This window comes from Pongo abelii, chromosome 13 (genome assembly GCF_028885655.2).
Source record: "Pongo abelii isolate AG06213 chromosome 13, NHGRI_mPonAbe1-v2.0_pri, whole genome shotgun sequence".
Lineage (NCBI taxonomy): Eukaryota > Metazoa > Chordata > Mammalia > Primates > Hominidae > Pongo > Pongo abelii.
In genome coordinates, this window is record NC_071998.2 from 76,910,451 (window position 1) to 76,934,178 (window position 23,728).

General features: G+C 39.1%; 1 non-coding gene across 1 annotated transcript; it reads right to left on the reverse strand.

Moving 5' to 3' along the window:
* Nucleotides 1-1,757: 1,757 nt before the first annotated feature.
* On the reverse strand, nucleotides 1,758-1,948 carry LOC112135035 (U2 spliceosomal RNA). Its single transcript, XR_002916351.2, has one exon. It is a non-coding gene; the product is annotated as a U2 spliceosomal RNA (small nuclear RNA).
* Nucleotides 1,949-23,728: the final 21,780 nt, after the last annotated feature.

Below are 23,728 nucleotides of genomic sequence, written 5' to 3' on the forward strand. Positions count from 1 at the left end.
CTTTGAGTTGGAGTCTTGCTCTGTTGCCCAGGCTGGAGTGCAGTGGTGTAATCTTGGCTCACTGCAACCTCCACCTCCGGGGTTCAAGTGATTCTCCTGCCTCAACCTCCTGAGTAGCTGGGATTACAGGCATGCGCCACCACGCCTGGATAATTTTTTTTTTGGATTTTTAGTAGAGACAGGATTTCGCCATATTGGCCAGGCTGGTCTTGTACTCCTGACCTCAGGTGATCCACCTGTCTCAGCCTCCCAAAGTGCTGGGAGTACAGGCGTGAGCCACTGCGCCTGGCCTAGTCTGTAGAAATTGAACAAGAGAAAGTACATAAATTAGCTAGGAGTTGTATCCTCCCAAAATTGATTTTGAGTAAAAAATGTGGCTGGAAAACGAAAGACATGTGTCTTAGTTCATTTTGTGTTGCTACAGAGGAATACCTGAGGGTGGGTAATTTATAAAGAAAAGATGCTTATTTGGCTCACGGTTCTGCAGGCTCTACAAGAAGCATGGTGCCAGCTATCTTCAACAATCAGTACTTGTGGGGACTAATAAAGTGAGAACTCACTACTATGAGGATGGCAACAAGCCGTTCATGATGGATCCGTTCCCATCATCCAGACACCGCCCACCAGGCCCCACCTCCAACACTAAGGATCAAATTTCAACATGACACTTGATGGGGTCAAATATGTGAACTATAGCAACATGATAAGAAGGAAAAAAAAGAAAAAGAAAGAAAAAGATGAGAAAATTTATGTGTGTGTGTGTGTGTGTGTGTGTGAGAGAGGGAGAATGCTTAAGGGAGACAGGTGACATGTAACAATATGGATAAATCTTAGCAATGTAATGTTAAGTGAAATAGTAACTCCCCCAAGAACATATGCAAACCTACAATCTGGAGACACGAGGTAGCACTGTAACCAAGAGATCAAAGCTAATATCACCAACAAGGGGCCTCTGAATGTGATTTCCTAAGAAGAACATAGCACCACTTCTGTGATATTTCTGCCCAAAATGCACAACCTGATTTCCATCAAAAGAGAACATCAGGAGAACATAAATTGAGGCACATTAATAAAATACCAGTCACAGACATGTTAAAACTCCTGAAATTCACAATGTTAATGTCACAAAAAGGCTGGAGAAATGTTTCAGATTAAAGAAGACTGAAGAGACACAACAACTGAACATAATACGTGATTCTGGACCAGATTATGTCCTTGAAAAAATTGCTATAAAAAAGTATTATTGTGACAATTGACAAAACTTAAACATGGACTATATATAAGATACAAGTATGGTATCTATGTTAAATTTCCTCATTTGTGGTTATATAAGCATTGCCTCGTTCTTAGGAAATACACATGGGTATATTACGGAGTAAAAAAGTAAGATATATGTAACCTATTTTCAAATGATTTGTAGAATAATATATATTATATATTCATATAATTAATATATTTATATTACATATAATACTATATTATATTACCATATATTATAATTGTATATTGTGGTAAGGCTATTATAGAGTTGTTTATATTATCCTTGCAACTTTTCTGTAAGTTTGAACTTATTTTATTTTCATTTTTTTTTTTTTTTGAGATGGAGTCTCACTCTGTTGCCCAGGCTGGAGTGCAGTGGTGAGATCTCGGCTCACTGCAACCACTGCTTCCTGGGTTCAAGTGATTCTCCTGTCTTAGCCTCCCAAGTAGCTGGGATTACAGGCACACACCACCACGCCTGGCTAACTTTTTTTTTTTTTTGGTGCACCATTCCTGGAAGTACTGCAATACCAGGTCAATGCGTGGAGTGGATGGGGTAAGCTCTTATTCCAACTCCTATTTCCAAAAATCCATTTAATATATTGTCCTCAGATAGAGAATGTATCAGATATTAAACTGATAAGAACAGATACTACACTCGATCTTAGCCAAAAGGCTGAGAAGTGATGCCTGGCTAATTTTTGTACTTTTAGTAGAGACAGGGGTTCACCATGTTGGCGAGGCTGGTCTCGAACTCCTGATCTCAAGTGATCTGCCGGCCTTGGCCTCCCAAAGTGCTGGGGTTACAGGTGTGAACCACTGCACCTGGTCTGAACTTATTTTAAGATAAAAGGTAAAAAATAATCTGTAAAATAACACTAGAAACAAAGAAAAAGAGTACATACAGCGCTACATCTTTTTACAAACCTAAAAAACTAGAGTAATTTAGATAGAATAGTTGAGTAGCTGGAATTAAGCTGTAGAATGAGAAAGGAGGGCATGGAGCCCAAGACTCAGCAAGCCGGTTACTCTGGGTGGGGTGCTTGCCGGTGGGGTAGCCAGCCACCAAATGGATTGCTGGAGGACATTGTTGAGCTCATTTTTTTTTTTTTTGAGACAGAGTCTCACTCTGTCACCCAGGCTGGAGTGCAGTGGTGCGATCTCGACTCACTGCAACCTCTGCCTCCCAGGTTCAAGCGATTCTTCTGCCTCAGCCTCCCAAGTAGCTGAGACTACAGGCATCCGGCCACCATGCCCGGCTAATTTTTGTATTTTTAGTAGAGACGGGGTTTCACCATGTCGGCCAGGATGGTCTCGATCTGTTGATCTCATGATCCACCCGCCTCGGCCTCCCAAGGTGCTGGGATTACAGGCGTGAGCCACTGTGCCCGGCGAGATCCTCATTTTTGTTTCAGTGGTTGTTAGATTCATGGAAGGTTATTACATTACTAAAATCAAGCAATCAGAAAAAAACATGAACCAACTAATAGAGGACCATGCATGTGACCTAGTGAGACTGCCATGACACACACAATGTGATTAATCTGTTTGTTTTCATCTGAGGCCAATACAAAAAAAAATACAGAAAGAGAGGAAGTAGGAGAAGAGAGATGGGGGTAGAGGGAAAGAAAGAGACTGGGAAATCAAGGAGTAGGGAAAGAAAAGTGTTTCAGGTTTTTTGAAGGAAAATAAATAATAGAACAACTCTCGAGATAATAAACTGGAACAACAGAGTGGGAAAAGATGTAGCAAATTTTCAAGAGACAATAAGAATGGATTGGAGGAAGCTGAAAGACCAAGAAATGGGAATGCTGAGGCAGAAAAAAGACTAAGTAGTATTTCTGAGCCGCAAGAGGGACACTCTGTCTCCACATAAGGGTGTCAGCCAGAGGGCTGGATTCCAGGAAAGGGTGATGTGGTTAAACAACAGACCAAGGTTTGGTCTAAAGGAAGGCTGACACTTAGCCAGCTGGGGTTTTCCAAAAACTTGGAGTGTTGTGGTCACTTCTGGCTTCTTCAATACTCCAGGCTATTAATTAGGAGGAACCGCTAGATTAACCTGCGGCCATAATCACCTCTGATGAGGGCTTATGTACAGAGGCTTATTGTCGGTAATTGAGGGGACTCCTCTGGGAGCTGCCATCCTGTTGCAGCCTTTCTGGTGCCCAGTGTGGGAATAATGCATGCTGGGAGCACACAAGGGAAACTGGGCTTGTGCTGGATGCAGATGCACTTACCAAGGAAACGTGTCACTCCCAAAAGTTGTACTGGAGCCTCTGGGTGCACAATGACCACTGACCAGTGAACAAGGGTGGGCCTTGTCAGCAGTAAAAGGACCAGGATATTTAGAAATATTCAAGCCATCTGGAGCCCGGCAAAAGTTCATTCCGTCCTTCTTGTCTTCTGCTCTATGGCCTCTGGACACAACCATGCCACAAACAAAACCAACCAAAGAAAGTGCCTCCACTGCGCGGGGAAGGGAGGGTCCCATTCACCTGGTGATTCAATCAGTCCTGGTGAAGAGGGAAAAGGAGCCTGCTGCGATCTGGCTCCTTCTGTGACTGCTCCTCACCTCAGGTGTGCTCCTGTCCTGCTAAGCTAACCCTAGATCCCTGAACAAATGAGGCTTTCCTCTCATCACCTGCTCCTTTTGGAATGTCCTTATTTCCCTTTCTTTGTCCACCTGGGGAATGAATACTTTTAAAAAAATTAAATGGATCATGAGGTCAAGAGATCAAGACCATCCTGGCCAAAATGTTGAAACCCTGTCTCTACTAAAAATACAAAAAAATTAGCTGGGTGTGGTGGCATGCACCTGTAGTCCCAGCTACTCAGGAGGCTGAGGCAGGAGAATCGCTTGAACCTGGGAGGCGGAGGTTGCAGTGAGCCAAGATCGCGCTATTGCACTCCAGCCTGGTGCCCAAGCGAGACTCCATCTCAAAAAAACCCAAAACAACAACAACAAAACAATTTAAACACTGTGTTGTAGTGGTAGTTTTCATATATAATGTTCCTTGATATTCTATTCCCTGCCCCATTCCGCATACACACAGGATTTCCCATGCCTTGGCAATCCCTCTTACGCTCTTTGGATGTTTTTCAGAGAGCCCTTTACTACACTGGTTTATTTATGTATCTTTTTTTCCTCAACTTTTCTCCTTTGAGACAGAAAATTAAAATCAGTGCTCAATAAATGTTGGTTAAGTGAATAATAAGCACTAACCACAAGCCAGGCCAAGTAAGTGCCTTACACACCTTCCTTCATTTAAGCCTTCACGCAGCCTATCAGGTGGTGACTATTATTATTAATCCTCTCCTTACAAATGAGGAAATAAAGGCTCAAAAAGGTTAAGCCATTTGTCCAACATCATGTTACTATTATTATTATTTTTAATGCATCATTCAAATGACACCAAGATCATATTACTGTTAAGTTGTAGAAATTGGATTTAAACCTAGATAGTCTGACTCAGCATCCTCCCCCTTAACTCCTGCATGGTGCTGCCTCCTGAATAATTAAGAGTTATAAGTTTGGCCAGGGACAGTGGCTCACGCCTTTAATCCCAACACTTTGGGAGGCTGAGGAGGGAGGATCGCTTGAGCCCAGGAGTTAGAGACCAGCCTGGGCAACATAGCAAGATCCTGTCTCTACAAAAAAACAATTAAAAATGAGCTGGGCATGGTGGCATGTGCCCAGCTCTTTGAGGGGCTGAGGCAGGAAGATCACTTGAGCCCAGGAGTTCAAGGCTGCAGTGAGCTATGATTGTACCACTGCACTCCAGCCTGGGTAACAGAGTGAGACCCTGTCTCCAAAAAAAGAGTTATAGGTTAGTCAAGATACCAAAATACTGGGCTTTTCTACACTGCAAGTATTTCTAGGCTCAGTGTAATTGCAATGCAATGTTTAATCGTGATGGATGTATATGAAATCTAAGACACAGACTTTGCCTCAAGGAGTTTGTGAACCATCTGAGAACCTTCAACTACTATTGGGAATGATTGGTGAATGATGTAAAGTATTATGAACTACCTGCAACATATTTTGGTGCCTCTGGGTACAAGGCACCTTGCTATATATTGTGAGAGATTAAAAAGATCAATGAATACAGTTAACTATACCATCCTACCATCCTAGTTTTCCAGGATGGAATGGACTTTCTTTTTTTTTTTTTGAGACAGCATCTCACTCTGTCGCCCAGGCTGGAGTGCAGTGGTGTGATCACGGCTCACTGCAGCCTTGACCCACCAGACTCAAGTGATCTTCCCACCTCAACCTCCCATGGGGACACACCACCATGTCCGGCTAATTTTTTTTTTTTTTTTGAAAAGACAGGGTCTTGCGAAGTTACCCAGGCTTGGACTGGATTTTCTAAAAAATAAAAGTTTACTGAGATGTAATTCATATACTATAACACTTTCCCTTTTAAATTTATTGTACAGTTCAGTGGTTTTAAGTATATTCACAGGTTTGTGCAACCATCACCACTATCTGATTTTAGAACATTTTCATTACCCCAAAAGGAAACCCTATACTCATTAGCAGTCTTTTTTTTTGCTCCCCGACAACAACTTTCTGAGCTACTGACAATCATTACTCTACTTTCTGTATCTGTAGATTTGCCTGTTCTGGTCATTTCATATAAATTAAATCATGCAATGTATGACCTTTCATGACTGGCTTCTTTCACTGAGCATAATGTTTTAAGATTTATTCCTATTGCAGCCTGTGTCAGTGTTTCATTCCTTTTTATGGCCAAATAATATTCTTTTATATGAATAATCACATTTTGTTGATCCATTCATCACTTGATGGACATTTGAGTTGTTTTCACTTTTTTGCTGTTATGATTAATGCTGCTATGAACATTTGTGTACCAGTTTTTGTGTGGACATAGGTTTTGATTTCTTTTAATAAATAAAATTCTCTTAAGAAATCAAAGCCCACCTGGGGGTGGAATTGCTGGGTCATATGGCAACTCTATAACTTTGTGAGGAATTGTCAAACAACTTTGAAAAGTGGCTGTACCGTTACTTTGCTACCAGGAATATATGATGGTTCCAATTTCTCCACATCCTTCCCAACACTTGTTATTATATATCTTTTTCATTATAGCCATCCTAGTGGGTGTTAAGTGGTAAAACTCACTGTGGTTTCAATTTGCATTTCCCCATGATGATTTGCTTAATGATGTTAACATCTTTTTGATTGCTTGTTGGTCATTTGTATATCTTACTGGGGGAAATGTCTATTCCAATTCTTTGCCCACTTTTTTTTTTTTTTTTTTTGAGATGGAGTCTTGCTCTGTTGCCTAGGCTGGAGTGCAGTGGCGCGATCTCATGTCACTGCAACCTCCACCACCTGGGTTCAAGCGATTCTCCTGCTCCAGCCTCCTGAGTAGCTGGAATTACAGACCCCCACCAGCACACCTGGCTAATTTTTTTTTTTTTTTGTATTTTTAGTAGAGATGGGGTTTCACCATCTTGGCCAGGCTGGTCTGGAACTCCTGACCTCATGATCCATCCGCCTCAGCCTCCCAAAGTGCTGGAATTACAGGAGTGAGTCACCACGCCTGGCCTCCTTTGCCCATTTTTTAATTGGGTTGCTTGTATTTTTATTGTTGAGTTGTGGGAATTCTTCATTCATTTTGGATGCTAAACCCTTATTTGATATATGATTTGGAAATATTTTCTCCCAATTATGTAGGCTGCTTTTCCACTTTCTTGATAATGTCCTTGATATACAAAATATTTTAATTTTGATGAAGTCTGATTTATCTATTTTTTTCTTTTGTTGCTTGTGCATTTGGTGTCATTGCTAAATTTGAGGTCATGAAGGGTTTTCTTCTAAGAGTTTTATGATGCTAGCTCTTATTCTTAGGTCATCAATCCATTTTTTTTTTTCTAAATTAACACCTTGCTGTTCTATTTTTTTCTTTTTTCTTTCTTTACTACATCAAAATTTTTTATGATCCATTTTAATTTTTGTATATGCGGTGTGATAGGAGTCCAACTTTATTCTTTGGCACATAGATATCCAGTTGTCCCAGGGCCATTGTTGAAGAGACTATTCTTTTTCCACTGATTGTCTTGGGCATCTTTGTCAGACCAAAACCAATTGGCCATAGATGTATGGATTTATTTCTGGACTCTCAACTCTATTCTGTTGATCTATATGTTTAGCTCTATGCCAGGAGCACAATGATTATTTTCAGAGATGGGGTCTTGCTCTGTCCCACAGGCTAGAGTGCAGTGGCATGATCGTAGCTCACTGCATCACTGCAGCCTCGAACTCCTGGACTCAACTGATCCTCCCACCTCACCCTACTACATAGCTAAGCCTACAGGCATGTGCCACCGTGCCTAGCCAATTTTTAAAGTTTTTTTTTGTAGAGATGGAATCTCACTTTATTTCCTAGGCTGGTTTTAAACTGATTTCAAGCAATCCTCCTGACTCAGACCCCTAATGTGCTGGGATTACAAGCATAGGTCACTCACCTGGCCCACACTGTTTTGATGACTGTAGTTTTGCAGTAAGTTCTGAAACTGGAAAGTGTGAGTTTCCCAACTTTGTTCTTTTTCAATATTATTTTGGCTATTCAGGTCTCTTGCATTTTCATATGAATCTTAGAATAAGTTTGTCAATTTCTGCAAAAGAAAAAAAATACAGCAGGGATTATGAAAGGGATTAGGTTGAATCTGTAAATCAGTTTAGTGAATATTGCCACCTTAACAATATTAAGTCTTCTGATGCAGGATGTGTTTCAATTAATTTATGCCTTCTTTAAATTTTTTAAAAAATAATGTTTTGTAGTTTCCAGTGTATAATTCTGGCATTTCCTTCATTAATTTTTTGTAGTTCCTCTTTATTCATTGTATTTATTTATTATATTATTTTTGATGCTATTAGAAAGTAAATTTTTTAAATTTCAGTTTTGTATGGTTAATTTATAGTATATAGAAATACAATTGATTTTTGTATATTGGTCTTCTATTCTACAACCTTGCTAAACTCATTTGCTAGTTCTAATAAATTTTTTTTTGCGGATTTCTTTGGATTTTCTACGTAGGACATCACATCACCTGTGAATAGAGATAGTTTTACTTCCTTTCCAGTGTGGATGCTTTCATTTCTTCTCCTTGCCTACTTGCTCTGATTAGAACCTCCAGTACAATGGTGACTAGAAGTGGTAACAGCAAACACCTTTGTCTTGTTCCTCTTAGGGGAAAATATTCAGTCTTTCATAATTAAGTGTGATGTTAACTATGAGATGTTAGTAGATGTCCTTCATCAAATTGATAATGTTTCCTTCTATTTCTATTTTTTCAGTGTTTCTTATTTTGAAAAGTTGTTGAATTTTGTTAGTCTATTGATACGATCATGTGTTGTTTTTCTTCATTTCATTAATGTGGTATATTACATTGGTTTATTTCATATGTTAAACAGACTTGGCATTTATATTATGACTCACACTGGTCATGGCGTATGATCCTTTTTATATATGACTGGATTTAGTTTGTTAGTTTCAGTTGAAGATTTTTGTGTCTGTATTGATAGAATGATTTGGAAAGTGTTCCTTCCTCTTCTATTTTTTTCTTTGGATGAGTTTGAGAAAGATTGTTAATTCTTCTTTAAATGTTTGGTAGAATTCACCAATGGGCCTAGACTTTACTTTGTGTAAAGTATTTTCATTACAGATTCAACCTCTTTATTTATTACAGATGTATTCAGATTTTCTTTATAAATCAGTTTCAGTAGTTTGTATCTTTCTAGGAATTTGTCCATTTTATCTAGGTTGTCTATTTTGTTGGCATACCGTTGTTCATAGTATTCCCTTATTATCCTTTTAATTTCTGTAAGGCTGGGAGTGATGCCCTCTCTTCCATTCATTTTTCATTATATTTTATTTTATTTTTAAAATTTAATTTAATTTTAGGTTCTGGGATACATGTGCAGGACGTGCAGGCTTGTTACATAGATAAACGTGTGCCATGGTGGTTTGCTGCACCTATCAACCCATCACCTAGGTGTTAAGCCCCACATGCATTAGCTATTTATCCTGATGGTCTCCCTCCCTGCGGCCCCATTCCTAGTTTTAGTAATGTGAGTATTCTCTCTCTCTTTTGGTCAGTCTAGATATAAGTTTGTCAATTTTGAATTTTCACTCTTGTTTTTATTAATATATTCTCTATTTCATTTATTTTCATTCTAATCTTTATTATTTCCTTCCATTTTGCTTTGGGTTTAGTTTGCTCTCCTTTTTTCTGGTTTCTGAAAATGGAAGTTTAGGTTAGTGATTAGTGCTATTTCTTCTTTTTAAATATAGGTATTTATATAGCTATTAATCTCTCTCTAAGCACTTCTTTAGCTGCATCCGTAAGTTTGGCATGTTTAATCTTCATTTTCATTTATTTCAAACTATAATTTTCCTTGTGGTATCCCTTTTGATTTACTGGTTATTAAGAGTATGTTGTTTAATTTTTACATATTTGTGAATTTTTCAAATTTACCTCTAATTAATTTCTAATGTCATTACATTGTGATTGATGAACATGCTTTGTATTATTTCAATCATTTAAATTTATTAAGGTTTTCATCATAATGTATGGTTTATCCTGCAGAATGTTCCATATGTATTTGAGAAAAACGTGTATTGTGCTGTTATTGGGTGGAGTGTTCAATTTATGTCTGTTAGGTCAAGTTGGTTTATAATGTTTGCTTAGTCCCTTTGGGCTGCTATATAATAAAGTACCACAGACTGGATGGCTTATAGACAACAGAAGTATATTTCTCATAGTTCTGGAGGCTGGAAATCTGAGATCAGGGTGCCAGCCTGACTGGGTCTGGTGAGGGCTCTCTTCCAGGTTGCAGATGCTGACTTATTGCTGTACCTCTTATGTGGCAGCAAGATGGTGAGATATCTCTTTGGTGTCCTTTTTATAATGGCACTAATACTATTCATGAGGACCTCACCCTCATCATCTAATTACCTCCCTAAAGCCCCATCTCCTAATGCCATCACATTGGGGGTTAGAGTTTCAACATATGCATTTTTGGAGGACAAATTCAGTTTATTGCAGTATTTTTCAAGTCTCCTATTTTCTTATTGAAACTGGGTAACTGAAACCTCCAACCATGATTACTGAATTATCCATTTCTTCCTTTAGTCCTATAAGTTTTTGCTTCATGGATTTTGGGACTCTGGTATTAGATGCTTATATGTTTATAATTGTTAGGTCTTTTATCACCATAAAAATCTTCTTTGTCTTAAAGTCTATTTTGTCTTCTATTAATATGGGTCTCCAGCCCTCTTTTGGTTATGGTTGCGTGGTATCTTCTTACTTTTAACCCCTTTGTATCTTTAATCTAAAGTGTGTCTCTTGTAGACACAGTAGAGTTGGATCTTTTTTTCAAAAAAAATCCATTCTGTTGGCAGGGCATGGTGCTCATGTCTGTAATCCCAGCACTTTTGGAGGCCGAGGTGGGCAGGTCACTTGAGGCCAGGAGTTAGAAAACAGCCTGGCCAACATGGTGAAACTCCGTCTCTACTAAAAATACAAAAATTAGCCAGATGTGGTGATGGGCACCTGTAGTCCCAGCCACTTGGTAGGCTGAGGCAGGGGACTCGCTTGAACCTGGGAGGCGGAGGTTGCAGTGAGCCAAGATTGTGCCACTACACTCCAGCCTGGGTGACAGAGTGAGACTTTGTCTCAAAAAACAAACAAAACAAAACCCATTCTGTCAATAACTGTATTTTGATTGTAGTGTTTAATTCATTTACACGTAATATAATTACTAACAAGGTAGGATTTATGCTTTTCATTTAAATTTTTTTCTATATGTTTTATGTCCTTTTTGTTCCACTATTTCTCCATTATTGCCTTTTTGTGTTAGAAATTTTTTAATATACAATTTTGACTATACCTCTAAGGGTGTTTTAAAAAATCTCTCTTAATTCTCTTGCCATTCTTTTGCTATATATTTTGAATTATTTTCTTAGAAGTTGCACTGGGGATGACAATTAATATTAATTAATTTATAATTAATAAAGTAATCTAGTTTGGATTAAAACCAATTAAATTTTATAGTATATAAAACTTTGCTAATAGACTGTATTTAATGTAATATTATTCTTTTCAAGAAAGTTAGGTTGTTAAGTATGATTTATTTTTTATACCTTTTTAGGACTTTTCATATCATTCTATGTCAGGCCATGTATTTCTTACTTCAAATAATTTCTAATGTAGTTGAGGAGAAAACCAAACATATGCGAAAAGTCAGATGGCAGTCAAATCTTTAAATACTAATTCAAGGCAATAACAGATATGAGTAGCAACTCTAGATAGAAAATGTGTAGTGGCTTCATGACAGGATATTTCAGAAGATCAGTTGATGTGAAACCCATGGCCCAGGTTAGTCAAGGAACACTTCATGGATTTGCAATTTGACCTTAGTATATGTGGAAGTGCACAAACTCGTTGATATGTAAAGAAAATAAATGGGAACTCACCAAGCTAGCTTCTGACTTTTCAGTGAGGTCATCTGTCTACTTCTGTATCCACAGCACCCACAACATTGCCTTACACATTGTAGGTGCTCAGAAAATATTTATCAAATGATCAAATGAATGCATTTGGTTAAATAAATCAGTTAGGTATGGAATTGGAGCTTTGCAAGAGAGGACATATATTCTGGAGCATCAGCTTTGGACCATTTGCTAGGTAATTGATAAGGGGGAAACAGAGCTAGTAAGGCATCTGAGTCACAATTTGCTGCTTTCTTTCTTTTTTCTTTTCTTTTTTTCTTTTTTTTTTTTTTTTTGTAGAGACAGAGTCTTGCTCCATTACCCATGCTGGAGTGCAGTGGTGCGATCTCGGCTCACTGCAACTTCCTCCTCCCGAGTTCAAGCAATTCTCATGCCTCAGCCTCCTGAGTAGCTGAGATTACAGGTGCGTGCCACCAAGCCCAGCTAATTTCTTTTGTATTTTACTGGAGACGGGGTTTCGCCTTGTTGCCCAGGCTAGTCTCAAACTCCTGAGCTCAGGCAATCTGCCCGCCTCGGCATCCCGAAGTGCTAGGATTACAGGCATGTGCCAGCTTGCTCCTTTTAAGAGGAGTTCAATTGCTGGTATCATTCGGCCATTATTCCTATTAGTTTTTGAGAATCAGAGAATGCCACAGTTTTCATTTTTAATTAAAAATCTGTGCATCTATAGTCTTTTTCAGAGAGTTCAGGGAAAAAGGACTTATAGGGACACTATGAGTTTGTACAATTCAGTAACTGAAGAACAGAGTGGCAAAAGTTCTTCAAATACAGAGAGAAGAGATGCTAGGAAATGCATCAGAAACATTATTTGAAACATCTAAAATGTTTTTTTTCCTTAGTTTCCTATATCTAATTCTTTTTTTCCCTATATTTAATTCTTGATTCTCCATGGTAGTCAACCTCAGAAAATTTCAGTAGTTTCAAGAATTATCACATGAACAGTTTATTTTTAAGGTTTTAAGCATTTTTTTTTTTTTGCTCTTTAATGTGATCTGTTGTTAACAGTTACCATAAATCTTTACTTAAGATTTACTTTAAGAGACTTGCACCACCCTTCTATTTTTTGGTCATTAGAGACTTTCCAGCGAAAATGCTAGAAAGCTAAATAAAGACTAAAAGGCCGCTTTCTGGTTTAAATTCATCTGTACCTGCAGCTGCAAAGCCAGCAGAGGGAGCAGTGTACCTATTCTTTGATTTCTGGAATTGCAACTACTTGGATGGACTGAATTTCAAACAATCTACATAATCAAGACTATTGAATCCAGAGAGAGGGAGTCTGGGGCTACAATTTGTTTGTTTGTTTGTTTGTTTTGGCAATCATGGCTTTATGTTAGGGTATTAGCAGAGTTATAGAGTTGCTTTATTACATTGAGGAACTTTGATGAGGTTGCTGCGTGAGGACTGTTCTTCCGTTTTGCTTCCTTTAACTAAAAGTCATTTGAGCATTTTGTACCAAGTACACAAAAAGCTGGCTGAGTAAACTCATTAAGTGGATTAGATTCTCGGTATTCAGGATAGCTTGCGCAACCGGGTGGGCATTTTCGCTAATCCCTGCAACCTTTGATGTGGCTGCAGAGTGGGAGCTGGGATGAGTTCTTCCTCCCTGACTCACTGGTTTCCACTCCACGAGACTCCAAAGTCTGTCCCGCACTGTCTCCCCAGCTGACTTAGCAGAGATAGGACCCCTCCTGTTCTATCTCATCTGACTCACTCCCACGGAGTTATTTTTCCTTAGCGACAGGGACATGGGCTGAGCAAAGAAGGCAGCACTCCTGCCTCACCACCCCACCCCCTTTAACAACTGTTGTTTTATGTAGCATTTTACTTCTCTTTTCACCATTGGATTCTCCCCGTGTTTCTAGCTACCAGCTCATAGCTTAGGTGGGGTTCTTTTCTTTGTCTTCACTTACCTTTTTTCATTGAAACAGATGCTTTAGCAATATTATCAGCCCATCTTTGCTAACTTTTTTTATTCAATTCTTTTGTTTTTTTAATTTTTTAAAAATTTGAGAATGAATCTCACTCTGTCGCCAGGCTGGAGTGCAGTGGTGCGATCCCGGCTCACTGCAACATCCGCTTCCTGGGTTTAAGCGATTCTCCTGCCTCAGCCTCCCAAGTAGCTGGGACTACAGGCACACACCACTGTGCCCAGCTAATTTTTGTATTTTCAGAGGCGGGGGTTTCACCATGTTGGCTAGGCTGGTCTCAAACTCCTGACCTCGTGATCCACCCTCCTCGGCCTCCCAAAGTGCTGGGATTACAGGCGTGAGCCACCGCCCCCGGCATGGTATTCGATTATTTTGACAGTAGCTCTTGGTCTTGTGATATCTCTTCCATTTCTTCAACAGGTATTTATGTCTTTCCATTTCTTTTTGTTTTTGTTTATGCCTTCTCTCTCCAGCTAGAATGTGAAATAATACCTGTGGCTGAAAAGAAGCTCTTTTGACCCAGGATCCTGGTCCTCTGCATAACAGTCAAGACCATTCTCATTTGCCTGAAAGTGTTTTAGAGAAGAAAGAGAAATTCAGGACCAATCAGCAATTCCCTTTTCCACTCTTATGAAGAAAGAAAAAGGATTTGTGTTATTTGAGATTTAAGTTACTTCCTTTTTTCCTATGGCAGGTTTTGGTAAATGCCCAACTCCAATAATATGTTAACATTTTCAGAGTCAATCTGGGTTATAAGTAAATAAACTCTGTTTTGATCTTGTTCTCGTTGGCTCTTTTTTACTGTCACTTTTAGGCCTTTTTTGAAAGGAGGGAGAGACATTCTCTACCAGGTCAAAATCTGCCCTATGCTTATTCCAGATCAGTATGCTTGGTCCAATACTCAATCACTAATCACTCACGTGACATGCTGTGTGAGTGAGACTAACTTTTGGCTATTCTTAAAGTATAGCTACAGTGACAACATCATTATGAATGCCTCTGGCTACTGTATTCAGAAAAGATACTAAGTGTAAGAATTTTGGAAAGTCAGCTTTATCCTTTAAAAAGGTGATAGTTTGTGATTCCATTTGCTTTACTCTTATTTTGCACTCTGTTCAGAGATCAAGAAGGGAACTGGTTACCATTTATTGGTGCCTCTCAAACCCCTCCATGTCAAGATAAGATGGGAAAAGTTGAGTTTTGAGGATTTGGGGAAGTCGAGTAAGTCTGGTGAGTGGGGAAAGCCAAGGTTAAGGCAGTCGTGGTTAGCGATGGAAGAACTGAGGTAGAGAGCCTGGAGTGAGGGATCAGATAATGAGAGGAGGATTCCAAGTGTGGCTGATGCCAATGGGGGGTGAAGACAGAAGTCTAAGGAGTTATGGAGAGTAAGGACAAAAAATGAAAGTGCCACGTCTGAAGAATCATTACTATTGACTTGAGAGTTTTCAAGTTTGGTGAAAGAACTTCAATGAAGCATTCTACTCTCAGAAATTGAGATCTTACTACTGCTTTAGTGACTATTTTATCTAATATTTTTACAGCAACTCTATCATTTGTTTTGTTGGTACATGCTTAGTATATATTTTCCCATGTTTTTCAAATGTTGTATGTCCTTTGGTTTTAGATGTTGGATAGAGTGAGTTCTAAATTTCTCTTCAAAGAATCAGTATGTCAGTATGGTCAGTTTTTTGTCCTCCATTTTAAAGTGTAACTTCCTTGTAGTTTCAGTAAACAACATTTTTCACCAGTTTTAATCAGTAGTTCACATCTGTTCCCTTGGTCACCTGCTCCATCCTGACTCATCCTGGTTACATTTTCTGACCTGAATCACCTGTGGTCACCTAAGTCTGACCTAAGTCACCTTTAGTCACCTGTTCCGTAATCGTCCTTCCCACAAAACTACTGACCCCACTACTCTGGCTCATACCCCTGCTCTCTTTAAAATAGCCTATCAGAATTAGCTTAGACTGTACGGTCCAAGCCTGCCATTAGGGGAACGACACAGCAATAGGGGCTACCTGTGTCAGGAATAAGAACCCCTTCCCTTCCCTTTTTCAGGTGTGCTCTTGCTATTACTCCATTTGAGAGTCACACCCTTCTATAGAAGTAAAAGTTGTCTTGCTAAGAAAATTAAATTTATGTTCGAGTGCTATTTCTTTGTGGCACCGAGAACAAGCATTTTATTTCTAACATAGGTAAACCTGGCTTCTTTTACTTTTTAAAAATCCAGTTTTGTTTTCATTTTCTTTTATACTTAGTCCATTTAGCCTTATTATAGACTTTGTCTTTTTTTTTTTTTTTTTTTTGAGACAGAGTCTCACTCTGTTGCCCTGACTAGAGTGCAGTGGTGATGCAATCTCGGCTTACTGTAACCTCTGCCTCCTGGGTTCAAGCAATTCTCTGCCTCAGCCTCCCAAATAGCTGGGATTACAGGTGCAACAGGCGTGTGCCACCACACCCGGCTAATTTTTTGTATTTTTAATGGAAATGGGTTTCACCATGTTAGCCAGGCTGGTCTCGAACTCCTGACCTCAGATGATCCGCCCACCTCTACCTCCCAAAGTGCTGGAATTACAGGCATGAGTCACTGCGCCTGGCTACCATTTATATTTGAAAAGAATATTTGCTAGAACCAGGGTTCCAGGTTTTTGGTTATCTTCTTTTAAAAGACACATTGTGCAATTAAGCTAGTTAACATATTCATTGCTTCATGATTTTTGTGGCAAGAACATTTAAGATCTACTTTCTTAGCAATTTTTAAGTATACAATACATTATTATAAATGTGAAAGGAAAATAAATCGTCGGGCCCCCAAATCACTAAGCTAAAGGGAAAAGTCAAGCTGGGAACTGCTTAGGGCCAACCTGCCTGCCATTCTATTCAAAGTCATCCCTCTGCTCACTGAGATAGAAGCAATATCTGATTGCCTCCTTTGGAAAGGCTAATCAGAAACTCAAAAGAATGCAACTGTTTGTCTCTCACCTATCTGTGACCTGGAAGCCTCCTCCCACTGCTTTGAGTCTTCCTGCCTTTGCTTCAAGTTGTCCTGCCTTTCCAGACCGAACCAATGCCCTTCTTATATACATACTGATTGATGTCTCACGTCTCCCTAAAATGTATAAAATGAAGCTGTGCCCCACCCACCTTGGGCACATGTTGTCAGGACTTCCTGAGGCTGTGTCACGGGTGCATCTTCAACTCTGGCAAAATAGACTTTCTAAACTAACTGAGACCTGTCTCAGGTTTTCTGGGTTTGCGCTAACTACAGCCATCGTACAGTCATTTTCTGTTTAAGTAATATCTCCTTTATTCTCTCTCAGAATTGCTTCTGCAAGTACTTTAAACCAAATTCTCCACTGAAGCTGTTTTGGACTATCAAAGCTCTGTAAATTGGTACCACAGACTGCAGGAGGGCCAGGTGGCTCTTTGCTCTTAGAGGAGATTTTCCTTTCTCTCCCTTCCCTTTGGCGTCAAGGATAGGATAGGCCAGTTCCTCTTTTTCCCTTCCAGGGCGGATGTTGCTGGGGCCTCAGCGTCAAGCAGGGATCTTCCATCACTTTTCTACCTAGGCAGGACCTGGGCTCCACCACCTGTCTCTCTCATTGCATGGCAGCCGGCCACTTGCAGACATGAAAGTGGCAACTCAATGACTAGGGATGTACAGAGAACTTAAGTGAAGTCTACTCCCTTCCCCCACGGGTTGCTAGCAAGTTAAGTGACATATGTACAGAGATTCTGGGTGGCCTTGGTTGATTAAAACGGGCAAAAGAGAAGGGAGTGATTTCAAGGCTCTGATTAACAGAAAATTAAACCAAAGTGATATAGTTTGGATATTTGTCCCCCCAAGTCTCATGTTGAAATGTAATTCCCCAGTGTTGGAGGTGGGGCCTAGTGGGAGGTGTTTGGGTTATGCGGCAGATCATTCATGAATGGCTTGGTACTGTCCTGGTGATAGTGAGTGAGTTCTTATGACATCTGGTTGTTTAAAAGTATGTGACAGCCGGGCGTGGTGGCGCACGCCTATAATCCCAACACTTTAGGAGGCCGATGTGGGCGGATCACGAGGTCGGGAGATCGAGACCATCCTGGCTAATGCGGTGAAACCCCATCTCTACTAAAAATACAAAAAAATTAGCCAGGCGTGGTGGCGGGCGCCTGTAGTCCCAGCAACTCAGGAGGCTGAGGCAGGAGAATGGCGTGAACCCGGGAGGTGGAGCTTGCAGTGAGCCGGGATCGTGCCACTGCACTCCCGCCTGGGTGACAGAACGAAACTCCGTCTCAAAAAAAAAAAAAAAAGTATGTGGCACTCCCTGTTGCAACTGTCCTTGCTCCCTCGCTTGCCATGTGACACACCTGCTCCCTGTTTGCCTTCCCAGAAGCCAAGCAGATGCTGGCCCATGCTTCCAGGACAGCCTGCAGAACCCAGCCAATTAAACCTCTTTTGTTTATAAATTACCAAGTCTCAAGTATTTCTTCATGGCAGGGCAAAAATCGCCTAATACACCAATGAAAGCCTTTTCCAATCAAATGCTGGATCTTTGGGGGACATAGATTCCTGAATGTAGCTCAAAGTTACTTGACACTTTCCTTTGATGAGAAAACCATAGACTTTTAGAATTGACCACTAATTTAAGTGTGCTAATTCAAACTTGGCATAGCATCATCCATACAGCAGAACGGGGCTCTATAAATAGGAGGTTAATTAGAAACTTTTATTTCTATTCTAGGTAAGCTTTCTAAACAAATAGAGTACAGTTCATGTGTGTGTGCATGTCAAGTTGACTTTTCTTTGCATCAGATGTAATCTCAATCCTTTTTTCTTTCTAATCGTTAGAATTGTGTTTATACTGGCTTAAACTGTGCATATTATTTATGGCAGAAATCATTTGTAAGTGCAGTCTTATTCATCAGCAATACTTAATAGTTTCTGTAAACATTTCAGGATGTAAATTAAATATCACTTGCCACTTGACTACATTTCTTTTGGTAACTTGTGCCAAATAAGTTTTGACCGTATCTAAAAAAAATTTTGTTGTGGTTTGTTCTTTTGGAATATTTTATATATACTTTGGCAGTTAAGGAAAAGAGATACACTTCATGAAGAGTTAAGAATTTACATCTTCATATTGTCCTAATATATGACTCAAAAGAGACACATAAGTACAAAGAAGAATTGTAAGTGAATCAATGGTTTTTACTTAGTAGAGTAAAACAAATGAAAACATGGCCTCAATTGCTGTCTGCAGTTTGTACTACTTAAATCATGAACTGTGGTGAATTTCCCCCGTTTTCAGTTGTTACACTTCTCATGTAACAAACTCGTAATTATGAAATCATTATTTTTAAAACTATTGGCCACATGCACACTTTGGCAATTACATCTGATTCTTTTGAGACTTTGTATATTTAACTTTAGGTAATTCTTTTATTATTCCATCTTGTGGGTGTCAGCTCTATAATCATACTTAGTAAAAGTGAGAAGTAAATACATGTAAACAAACACATGGTGCCCGTTGAACAGAGTGGAGTCCTTAAAAATTTAACCAATCTCTTAACAATATCCTGATCAGAGAACCACTTAGGCATTGGACAATATGGCTGAATAAGCAATCTGAGTACTGCACATTATTTTAGATATTAGTAAAATTTCTCACATGTGAGCCACATGTTTTAAACACTTATTTTGAAATAAACATATTTTGTCCACTGGAATATAAAGTCCACGAGGGCAGGGATTTTGTCCATCTTGTTCCTCACTGAATTTCTAGTTTGGGACATAGTAGTTACTCAGTCAAAATTCGTTCAATGAACAAACTAATACTTAATTAGGAAATAATTAATAACGAAAAATATCTTAGGAAAAACAGAGATCATCGAACGCCATATTAATTTCAGTCAATATTTACTCACAACTATTGGTTTAATGTATTTTGTGGCTACAGGGTTAGGTGCAGATTTAAAGCAACGATGTTTTTCTGCCTTATTGTTTCATTTATCATTAAATAATGACCCTCCTTTTCAATTTGTAATAATAATTATTTTTGTCTTAATGTCTCTTTGTCTAATGTTGCTATGCTGGCTTCTTTCTTTCCTCATTTTGCCCACCTCCTCTCTCCCTTCTTTCTTTTCTTTTCTTCTTCTTTTTTTTTTTGTGAGAGAGTCTCACTTGTCACCCAGGCTGGACTGCAATGGCACGATCTCACCTCACTGCAACCTCTGCCTCCCAAGTTCAAGTGATTCTCCTGCCTCAACCTCCCAAGTAGCTGGGATTACAGGTGCCCACTACCAAATCTGGTTAATTTTTTTAGTAGAGACAGGTTTCACCATGTTGGCCAGGCTGGTCTTGAACTTCTGACCTCAAGTGATCCACCTGCCTCGGCCTCCCAAAGTGCTGGGATTACAGGTGTGAGCCACTGTGCCCCGCCCCTTCTTTCCTTTCTTTTCTGCCCCCTCTTTTTTTTTTTCTTAGTCTTCGTCTGGTATATCCTCTTTCACCTTTTTCATTCTTTCACTCTTGACCCTCTTGAGCTGCTGTAGGCATGTTTATAGAAAAGAGCATATATAGCTGGGTTTTTTGGGGTCTGTTCCTTAAAATCCTAAGAATCTGTCCTTTGTTAAAGGCATAATCATTGCCTTTACTGCCACTTTGATTATTAGTGTATTTGGCTTACTTTGGCCATCTGATTTTGTGTTTCTCTCTCTCTCTCTCTTTTGCTTTCACATTCTGCTTTTCTAACTTTTCTTGGAAAGATGGAATTTTCTTTATTCCCACCCCACAACTCCAGCCATTGATTTGGAAGTTCTACATTTTATTTCTGTTTTTTTAGTAGTCAACCTTAAAGTTTTAACATGGATACTAGAGTTACCATGATTTTATGTTAATTATTAGCTCCAGCTTCATATCAGCAGATATGTCTTAGTTCTCCCTTTCCATTCCAAATGCCACTAGTCATTTTATTATCCTGATAGTCAAAGCTTATTTAGTTTTATCAATAACTGCTTATCATTGCTTCTTGCATCTTCCCCTGGATTCATTTTTCTTCTACCCGAAGCACATGTGTCTTTTAGATTTAGTTTGAATCATATGAAATTGTCATTTTTGTGGGTCAAAATGGCCAAATATCAGAAATTTCATATTGTTTAAACTAATATTCATCTCAGGGCAAAATTACAAGTAGTAAACTTTTTCCAGCAGTCTGTCTAAAAAGGCTTTTATTTCACCTCATGTGTATATAATTTAGATGGATATACACTCTGATTGTTATATTCCCTCATTGCTTTCAAGATGTTTCCCAGCCTTCAAGAATTATTGTTGTTGATGAGGAGTTTGCTGTCACTCGAATTGCCATTTATTTATAGATAATATGTTTTTACTTTCTCAATCCTTTGTTGTTGAAGTTCTGAAATTTTTCTATAACATATCTAGCTATGGATATTTTTACTTGTTTTTAATGTCAATGAGTTTGTCCTTCATTTCTAGAAGTTCTATTTGGCTTTTCAAATTAGTCTATTCTTTTTCACAGTGTCTGATCTTTTCTTTTTGGATTTTATTCCTTTTTATCTTTTTATTAATTTTAAATAAAATTGTTTGTAGTCTCTTTCACATTGTGTATAATCCAGATTTGGAGAGTGCTAATTTTCCTGTTTATTGCATCTTCTGAATTTCCCTCAGTGCCTGCCTTCCTCCCTTCCTTCCCTCCCTCCCTCCTTCTCTCTTTCCTTCCTTCCCTTCTTTCTTTCTCTTTCTTTCTTTCCTTCTTTCTTTCTTTCTCTTTCTTTCTTTCTCTCTCTTTCTTTCTTTCTTTCTTTCTGCTTTTTCCCTCCCTCCCTCCTTCCTTCCTTCCTTCCTTTCTCTCTCTTTCTCTCTCTCTCTCTCTCTCTCTCTTTCTTTCCAGGATCTCACTCTGTCTCAAAAACAACAACAACAGGCTGGAGTGCAGTGGTACAGTCTTGGCTCATTGCAGCCTCAACCTCCCGGGCTCAAACGATTCTCCCACCGGAGCCCCCAGAGTAGTTGGGACTACAGGAACACACCACCTTGCCCTTCTTATTGTGTTTATAAATGATGTTCATTTATGGTAGCTCCTGCTCCCTGCTTTGGGAGTTTCCTAAATCTGTTTTTAAAGTATCCCTCAAGAGTTGTTTTAGGCCAGTTGTGGTGGTTCATGCCTGTAATCCCAGTACTTTTAGAGATGGAGGCAGGTGGATCATCTGAGGTCAGGAGTTCGAGACCAGCCTGGCCAATATGCCAAAACTCTGTCTCTACTAAAAATACGAAAATTAGCTGAGCGTAGTGGTAGGCACCTGTAATTCCAGCTACTCGGGAGGCTGAGGCAGGAGAATCACTTGAACCTGGGAGGCAGAGGTTGCAGTAAGCAGAGATCACACCATTGCATTGCAGCCTGGGCAACAAGAGTGAAACTCCATCTCAAAAAAAAAAATACATAAAATAAAAAGTATACCTATCCATATGGGATTCATTAAACTAGTATTAAAACCAAATACACATGTGGTAAAAAAATTTGGGTATTTCACCGTCTCAAAAAAAAAGTTGTTTTGTATTTCCTAAGATACATAGAGTGCCTAAGATACATAGAGTGCCTTCAGAGCAATCTATCAGCTACATGGTTGTGGTGCCTTAACCATGTGAATACTACATATTTAAACCTTATACACATGTGAATGGGTACCTGGAGTTTTGACTTCCCAGAGGTGATGTATTGTCAAGCCTGCAGAGGTGGCAGGCTTTCTATCTGCTTTCACAGTCAGGTGGGAGGAGCTATTCTAGGCTCCATGCTTTACATGGGGTATACAATTACAGCTCTTCCCCCTTCTACAGATATTGTGTCTCCTTTCTCCACAGAGGCATTAGGACCCAGTGCTGAGCTTCTAGGGCCTATGATTGAATTTGAGACTGCTGTTGGGTCACCTCTGGTCTGGCCTTGATTTCTGTTTATTTGGCAAACAGGAATTTTCTGATTTTTTTTTTTTTTTTTTTTGGCATGGCTACTTGTTAATTTTTTGTGTTTTTTGCTACTTTTTACTCATTACTTCTATACATTCATAGTGAGAGGGAAGTTCCTTCACAACATAGGAAGTAATGTTCTTGAAAATCCAATTAGTCTCAGAGGTTTTTATATTTGGTTCTGCCCTATTCCTTTGTCTTTCTTTATTGTTTCTTTGTTATCTAAATTATTTAGCCTTTGTCATTGTTGCTTGCCATTGAAAAACTCTAAGATTCTGAGTATGATATGTTTTAAATGTGCTTCATTATCTTAAAAAGTTAGTATTTAGTACATTATATATGTGTATATATATTCATTCTATTGATATCTCTATGTCTATATCTATATCATCTATACCTATATCTATATGAGACAGTACGAGTGACCTCTCTCTTTTTTATCCAGATGCCTTTTGCCTGGTATTCCCCTTAAATGTGTATCTTCTTAGAAAAGTCAAATTTGTTTAAAATTATCCCCTGAAGGAATTTTGTTTTGAGAAAGTAGGCATAAACCTTGAAATGACAACTTTTTTTTATTCTTATTGATTCTGAAAGTTGAAATTAAGGATTTTAAGGATATCAGTACCCAAAGGTAAACTACCACACACACACACACACCCCGCCGCCCCCCCAACCAAATACCACTCACCTTGCAGGACCATTAGGTCTTAAGGATGTTATCATTTTGGGTAATTAACTGTTATTTATTTATATAACATTTTTAAATGGAGATTGCTATTTTTTTTTTCTTTTTTGAGACAAGGTCTGACTCTGTTGCCTAGGCTGGAGTGTGATCATGGCTTTCGGCAGCCTTGACTTCCCAGGCTCAAGCCATCCTCCCATCTCAGCCTCCCAAGTAACTTGGGACCACAGGTGCCTGCCACTGTGAATGGCTAAGTTATTATTTTATTTTCTTTTTGTGGGGACAGGGTTTCTCTGCGTTGCCCAGGCTGGTCTTGAACTCCTGGGCTCAAGAGATCCTCCAACCTCAG